At 48.2% G+C, this 8,558-nt stretch overlaps 1 long non-coding RNA gene across 1 annotated transcript; it reads left to right on the top strand.

Moving 5' to 3' along the window:
* Positions 1-4,256: 4,256 nt before the first annotated feature.
* Positions 4,257-4,682, top strand: LOC147964851 (uncharacterized). The gene is made up of 3 exons (XR_015608131.1): positions 4,257-4,357; positions 4,450-4,512; positions 4,603-4,682. It is a non-coding gene; the product is annotated as an uncharacterized LOC147964851 (long non-coding RNA).
* Positions 4,683-8,558: the final 3,876 nt, after the last annotated feature.

The raw sequence follows: 8,558 nt of genomic DNA on the forward strand, positions 1-8,558 counted from the left end.
GGGATCTGCCTTACTTCAAAGACCTCCTTTGCCCACACAACATCGACGTGATGCACACTGAGAAGAATATCGCCGAGGCACTTTTTGGTACATTGTTCGGCATAGATGGGAAGTCAAAGGATAATACTAAGGCTAGAGTCGATCTGGAGGCGCTATGTGATAGGCCGTTACAAAACATGAAAGAACCGAAAGGAAAGCAGAACTGGATGAAGCCAAAGGCATGGTTCAATCTTGGAAGGCTAGCTATGAGGGAAATTCTCTTGTGGGTGCAACAGCAGTTGATGTTCCCCGATGGGTATGCAGCGAATCTAAAGAGGGGAGCGAATCTTGATAAACTGAAGATATTTGGTCTCAAGAGTCATGATTGGCACATATGGATTGAGCGGGTAATGCCGGTGATGTTGCGTGGCTTCATCCCTGAGGATGAATGGCTAGTACTGGCAGAACTCAACTATTTCTTCCGTGTTCTTTGTGCGAAAGAACTATCGCCTGGCGTGCTAGAAGAAATGGAAGAGTTGGCGCCGGAGTTGATCTGCAAGTTAGAGAAGATCTTTCCACCGGGCTTCTTTAATCCAATGCAGCATTTGATTTTGCATCTCCCGACCGAGGCAAGATTGGGGGGGCCCGTGCAAAATCGTTGGTGCTACCCAACTGAGAGGATGCAGAAGACGCTTCGAGAAAAATGTAAAAATAAACGTAGAATTGAAGCATCGATGGCTGAGGCATTCATCACAGAGGAGGCGGCAAACTTCGTAACAGCGCACTACGAAGCCAAAAATCGTCATTTGCATAATCCGAAGCCTCGGTACAATGCTGACGAGCCTAAAAAGGGTGGATCCAACCTCAGCCTATTCAAAGGGAATCTCGCACCAGCTAGTGTTTCACATCCAGTATCTTTGGATAACGAAGAATGGCGGACCATTTCGTTGTATATCTTCAACAACCTGATAGAAGTGCGGCCGTACATCGAGTAAGTTCTCGGTACATTGTCTTGCAACTTCTATTTCCTTTGAACTACTCTTATTCCTGGATATGTCATACAGTCGATACGTCGCCATATTCTCGTATGGAGCGGAGATCCAAAAGGATTCCGTCGAAGAGTATGAGCTTCTCGCAAAGCAAGGAGGTGGCTATCCCGGTTTCATCTCTTGGTTCAAACAAACGGTAATTTCTATTAGACAATTTCATTTCATTCGCTAATTTGTGCATAATGCAACAATCCTTTCATAAACTTGTAGGCTAATTCAGAGTCTATGGACGCCGAATTGAGACAAGTCGCTAATGGTTTTGACTATAAGGTCCGTTCATTTGACAAGTACGACATCAACGGGTATCACTTTCGTACCTATGGCAAAGAGCTATCTATGGCCGACCGAAAGTCTACAAATTTTTGTGTATCTGCTATCGGCGAAGGAGGTACCGAGTATTATGGGAGAGTTGAAGCAATTTATGAACTTCTGTTCTATGGTGAAAACCCACCGAATGTCGTAGTCTTCAAATGTTATTGGTTTCAGCCGAAGGAGACTAGAAGGACTCATGAACATATAGGGCTAGTTGAAATCAACCAAAGCACTCATTTAGATGTTCCTGATGTCTATATTATGGCTCAACAGGCGACCCAAGTATTCTATCTACCGCGGGCCTGCCAAACTAATCCAAATCTGAAAGGTTGGGATGTCGTTTATGAAGTGCCGCCACGTGCTAGACTTTCTCCCCCAAAGGAAGAGGATTATGAACCTCACATTAACCCAGACACATCTGAAGGAGAATTCTTCCAAGAGACACGTCTTTCCAAAAAGCGTTTCAAGAACCGCTATACTTCACCCCAAAACATTGAAGTAGACAGCGACAATGAATCCGACATCACCCCAGAGGAGGAACAAGAAGAGCCAGAACAAGAAGAGGTTACTGCTATGGATGACCTGTCAATGCTTGACCGATTACGTCAAGGTGGCCTTGCACATGTTGATGCCAATGAACCCTATGAGCCCATCATTGATTATAGTGATGATGATGATTATGCATTTATTGATGATACTGATCGAGATTATTAGTAGTGTCAGGTATTCAATTTTTTTATGTTGTACTTGATGATGATACACTTAAGTGATATACATATTATTATTCATGTCGGTACTTTTTTTATGTTGTACTAATTTCGTTTATTCTTTGTCATGGCAGGTGTTGAAAGATGGTGGGCGCTGGTCGGGAGCGCGCCGAGGCCCCTTCTTCGTCGGAGCGTGGTGCGAGGTCTTCCATTCCACACGCACCTCTCCGCCGAGCGTTGCTGGACAGTATGGCGACACCGCCGGGCCCTTCTTCGTCGACCGCGGTGCCCAGCAGGGGACGAGGTAAGAAGAAGAGAGGAGCTGGAGCACGTGGTCGCGGGAGAGGACGTACGATGACTGCTAGGGCGCCTTCCTCGCCGCCACCCCCAGCTATTTCACCCGAGCACGTGACTGCTAGGGTGGACTCGTCTGAGGAGGAGGCTGCACGGACTCCGGTCCACGAGCCTCCGGTCCACCAGTCTTCGGCTCACGAGCCTCGGGTCGACGGGCCTTCGGCCCACGAGACTTGGGCCCACGAGACCCTGGAGGAGCACACGTCTGGATGGGGTACCTGGCCGGGTCAGCTTGAGCATGGCGGGGAGCCGAGTGGCCATGCTGATGATGGCGGGGAGCCGACTGATGAGGAGGGGGGAGGAGGGGGCAACGTCTACCAGCGTGGTGCTACACGGCTCCCGTCCGTGCCGGTGACCCGCGAGCAGAGGTGGTTGATTTTCCCTGATGGGGAGAGGTACGTAAGTGCATTTAATATTTTTGTACCTTCTGCATTCACGTTTCTTCAAATAACTAATGCGTTGGCCTTGTCATGCTGCAGGGGTTGGGACCACCATCATAGTGTCCGCCGGCCCAACTCCGTCCTTGGAGTTCTTTGCCGGCAAAACTTCCCGGGGTTTGTCACGTTGCCTGGTGAGGGTCGGCTTCCAGAGCTTGGATTGAGCTGGGAGCACTACGTGGCTGCCCCGGCCCCGCCGGATGAGATTATCGACGGTGTCGTGTGCGACATGAGGGCAGACATGGTGATCAGAAAGTTCTGGGTAATTTCTCCTTTACACATTTAAAAATCTTCAACTAGCTAGTTATTAATTGTACTAATCAATATTGTCTCATTTGATTGCAGACATTCTACAGGTGTGAGGAGGGATACGAGGAGGACGCGGCACATGTTATCGGGAACGTTTGCAAGCGCCTACTCCAGAACTTACGGCACGAGGCTCGGGTGCAGGCTGTTCGAGACTACTACGCCTTGCGTGGTATCAAGAAGACCAAGCCGGCGTGCCGCGATAAGTTCCTGAGTAAGGAGCAGTACATGAAGGTAATTCTTAAGGCCTTCTCTACTTAAGTTCCTTCATTTAGTAATTCTTAGCCGTAGCGCTCAAGTTTCTATTTGCTAACTTAGGCGCCTCCGAGATGGTGTGCGGATCGGATGGATTGTTGGGAGGTGTTGGTCGATGAGTGGTGCTCAAAACAATGGCTAGCCCTCCACAACGAGGCCAAGGACAAACGTGCCCAAATGGAAGGTGTGCCACACCATCAAGGCAGCTCCAACTTATATCAGTTCGGGGCGCAACTGGGTATGTGGTTTGCTTCATGATTCATGCAATTCATTCATCATGCTAGCTTGAGCCCTTTAATTACTAATTTTCATTGTTTCTCTCTTTCAGGCACGCTACAATAAGGCGGATAAGGTGCCAGAGGTGTACGACCTGTATGCCATGGCCCACACTGCCTCTTTCAAGAAAGTCAAGGCTTTCTCTCAGTCTGACCTCGATGATGCAAACAACTTCACCATTATCTCCTCCCACAACAAGCTCGTGAGATATAGAGATGAGGGGAAGGCGAGGAAAGGGGAGGACTTTAACCCGAGCCAGGGTCCCATTGATCAAGAGCTGGTGATGATATCTGGTGGCGGGAGGTCCCATGGCTCCATAGCCATTGGAGATGGACTTATCCGTTGTCCTAGCACTCTCCCGGAGATCAAGGCGCGCCAGTCGAGCTCCGCTCCTGAGATAAGGCCTCGTGAAGGGCCAGTGCAACTCGCCATCAAGGTTAGTGATACGTACTCAGTTATCTTTCTCCATTAATTACATTGTGTGCGCTTCCATCAATGATTAGAAATGGTCATGTGAGTGGTGTTGCAGGCTGGTATACAGAGTGAGAGAGATAGAACGGAGAAACTTCTGGCGGAGGCGGCGGAGAGGCAGCGGGAGTTGGAGGAGAGGACGACAAAGATGATGGAGGAGGAGAGGGCACAGAATGACATGCAGGCAAGGGCCATGTACGAGCTCCTTGTGGTAAGTTTCTTCCGCAGATTAGCCAAAACATTCATGTAGTGTTTGTCTCATTACTAACTAGTATGACTGAGTCATCAAAACCAAATGTGCAGTCTGTGTGCGAGAAGACAGGTCAGACCGCTCCGCCGATGCCAGTGATTGCTCCTGGGACCACGGTGAGTTTTATTTGAATGGACATTACTTGCTAGTCTTAACATTTGAGTGTCATCATGCTAACAAGACATTGGAAATGATCTTTGGTGCAGCGTAACTCCAGACAAGCATCGCACGATCCTTCTCCATCTACCGACACGAGCCACCCCGCTCCTACACCTCCTGGATCTTGGTAAGTTTATCTAGTGTTTTGCTTAACACATGCATAAAGACCTGGACTTAGCTTTATTTCCTCCAATGCTTACCATAATGACCTAGACTTAGCTTCTTCTCCTCCAAAATGACTTAATAAGCTTACTGACCTCCAAAACCATCCATTTTACCTAAGTTAGCTCTAAAACGATCTGTACTTAGCTTACTTATGTCAAAAATTGCATAATTAGCTTAGTTAGCTCATAGACGATCCATTTTACCTAAGTTAGCTCTAAAATGACCCATTTTACCTAGGTTAGCTCATAAATGATCCAGTTCATCCAAGTTAGCTCAAAAATGACCCATTTTACCTAGATTAGCTCCTAAATGATCCATTTTACCTACGTTAGCTTTAAAATGACCCATTTCACCTAGGTTAACTCCAAAATGACCCATCTTACCTAGGTTATCTCATAAACGATCCATTTCAACTAATTTAGCTCATAAACGATCCATTTCACCAAGTTAGCTAAAAAACGATCCATTTCACCTAAATTAGCTCTTAAATGATCCATTTCACCTAAGTTAGCTCAAAAAGATCCATTTCAACTAAATTAGCTCATAAATGATCCATTTCACCTAAGTTAGCTCAAAAACGATCCATTTCAACTAAGTTAGCTCATAAATGATCCATTTCACCTAAGTTAGCTAAAAACAATCCATTTCACCTTAGTTACCTCAAAAACGATCCATTTGACCTTAGTTAGCTCATAAACGACCCATTTCAACTAAGTTAGCTCATAAATGATCCATTTCACCTTAGCTAGCTCATAAACGACCCATTTCAACTTAGTTAGCTCATATATGATCCATTTCACGTAAGTTAGCTCATAAATGACATACTCTTCTTGTTCTAGTCTTCTTCTTGTTCTACTCTTCTTGTTCTAGTCTTCTTCTTGTTCTACTCTTCTTCTTGTTCTACTCTTCTTGTTCTAACTTTCTTATTTTTCATTTTGCAGATTTCATTCACTTGACGAAAGCTTGCATAGATGGAGTGCTACTTATCCCTTTCTCTGTTTCTTTTGTATCGTTGAACTATGCATGTATCGTTGGATGAAACTATTGTAATATATATGGTTGGATGCCTCTATGTTGAACTTGTTATGTATGATGGAACTATGCATGTAATATATATGGTTGGATGATGAAGTTATGTGTTGGATATCTTATATGTTTGCTCTGTAATGGCCTTTTGAAATATATCTATATATGTCATATATATTTGTGATGAAAATTGTTGGATTTAATAAAAAACAGATAAAAGAGCCAATATGCAGGCTCTTTGCCGTCTGCCACCGACGGCAATGGGCTCTTTGCCGTCTGCCGCGGACGGCAAAGAAGACACGTGGCATCCAGCTGTGCTTCCTGGGAGCTGACCCATTTGGTTAGTTTGCCTACAGTGGCAGACGGCAAAGACTTTGCCATCAGTGGCAGACGGCAAAGAACCTGCCATGTAGTGATGTGTAGATGACATCATACGGCGGACGGCAAAGACACTAGAAATTTTGCCGTTAGCGGCGGACGGCAAAGGCCTGCCGTTAGCCACTTAACCGACTGATAGCGCAATTATTGCCGTCCGCTCTCTTTGCCGTCCGCCGCAGACGGCAAAGGGCCTTTGCCGTCAGCCGCCAGGAAGCAGACGGCAAAGTAGTTGTTTACCGTAGCCTACTTTGCCGGAGCCTTTTGCCGTCCGCGGCTGACGGCAAAGGCCTTTCCCGTCCGCCGTTCATGCCTTTGCCGTCCGCCGTGGCAGACGGGAAAATAGCTGATTCCTATAGTGTAGCAGGGCATGATAACCAGGTGCATAACAACATAGCAAACATGTAAGCACTAACCCAGAAGCATTACCGAAACAACGATAACCATATTTTAAACAAGCAATCGTTTGATAAATATTCAAGTTGAAAACCATGGCTACTGCATGACTATTATGCAAGTGGGTATTATGGCTTGCCTAGGGATGAAGAAGGCACCGAGGATAAGTGTGGTGAAGCCGTGGAAAGATTTGCTAGAAACAGTTCTCTCTCGGAGGGGATGTTTACGTGCAAGGGAAAAAAGCTCATTTTCACAGTGTCAAACCATAGTGAAAATGAAACCAACAGAACGGGTTCGACAAAACGAAGACGTGGGCTTTGGAATCACCTCATTTGGAGTTGTGGTTAAAAAGATATGAAGGGTTGAAGTTCAGGGACTTTTCTGCAAAAATATCATCACAAACAAGTCCCTGAGTGGATAAGACAGAGGCACAAAGTTAGAAATACGCTTTCTGATTAAGAAAACGCATTCTGGGCTGAAACAGAGAGGAAATACGCTTCCTCTAAAAGAAAACGTACTCAGGGGAAAGTACGCTTTCTTTACGCGAAAACATACTGGAGTGTTTTACGCCTCCACTTAAACACATGGCAGAGGCAGGGCAGGGGCTTGAGCAGCTGACGTGCGGGTCCCATGGGTGGGGCCCGTCACTTATCCAGGTCAGCATGGCGGGGCGGGGCTCTGGGTCGATGATGCGTGGGGCCCGCCATATCCATCTCCCTCTCCTCACGCATGTATTCTTCGTCCTCACTGCCTCCCCGATCAGAGACAGAGGAGAGTCAGGGGAGGGCACAGCGTCGGCGATGGGCCGACCGGCTCCGGCCACTTCCGGTCGAGATGAGGCCAGCGGACGGCACAGGCGGAGTGCCACTCCCGCCTGGAGCAGAAGTGGCGCCGGAGAGGGAGCGGGGCCACAGCGACGGGAGGAGGCAGGGACGGAAATCGGTGGCCGTTCTCGAGGGACACAGCCCTGGAGGGGCTCCGGCAAGGAATGGAGGTGAGAGGAAGGGTCTCCGGTGTGTGGGGAAGCTCGTGGAGAGGTCAGGGAGTGGAGGGGTGGCTTGGGTGGCTCAGATTTGAGAGGAGACCCGAGGCGGCCATGGCGGCGATGGTGGACACAGAGAGCTCCTCGAGCTCGTTTGAGAGGCTGGGCGGGACCGGAGGAGAGTTGTGAGGCTGGTGGTGAGCTCAGAGGCGCTCGAGGTGGGCCTATATAGCCATGGGGCGAGGTGTCGCGCTGTCGTCGCCGCGGACACGTGTGCGCACGCATGAGCTCGGGGAAGGCGACGAGAGGGAACATGAGGGAGATCTCACGGGGAAGAGGCGGCCAAGGGAGCGCAGGAGAGACGTGGCCGAACACCATTAAGGCGCGGTCGTCCATAGTGCGCCCGTGGTCGTTCGGCGGCGAGCATCGGTGGGCGTCGGTGAGGAAACAGACGGAGGAGGAGAGGGGTCCAGGGGAACGGCGACGACGCGGGCCAGCTGTTGGACACGCTCACGCGCGCGAAGGCGACGAGAGGGAGAGGGTCCCGAACAAGAAGCCATTCTAGACGCGCCCACTGGTGCACATAGTGCCACAAGCGAAACCAAACGATGTCTGGGGGTTTGGCCTTCCTTGGTAGATTTTAACTGAGGTGGTAGATTGGTTAAAAGTGCTCTGGTTAAGTGGTAAACCACCTTTGAAGTTTACTGCAATAAACTTGGATGAGAACTGCTGATCAACAGGAAAGAGTTTGGAAGCAATGGAGTTGTCTGGTAGGTCTAGGGTAAGGACTTTCACCCTGGTAACTTGGAGAGGATTAGGATCAAGATTTAATGTAGTTGCTTAACAACCACATAAAATGGCCCAGAAACTAGATTAGGATGATGCACTCTGATGAAGCATCAACTTGAGCACAAATTGGGAAAGGCAGAGTCATTTGGTCCTATGAAGATTCTCAAAAAGTGTCATACCAATTGGCCTAGCCAAACTGGTACTTGCTTCACAAACATCTCCTCTGGAGAGAAACTTGCAAAAATTCTAGAGGAAAAATGGTTGATGAAC

Source organism: Triticum urartu, chromosome 6A (assembly GCF_056163025.1).
Source record: "Triticum urartu cultivar PI428250 chromosome 6A, HENAU_Tu73, whole genome shotgun sequence".
Taxonomy (NCBI): domain Eukaryota; kingdom Viridiplantae; phylum Streptophyta; class Magnoliopsida; order Poales; family Poaceae; genus Triticum; species Triticum urartu.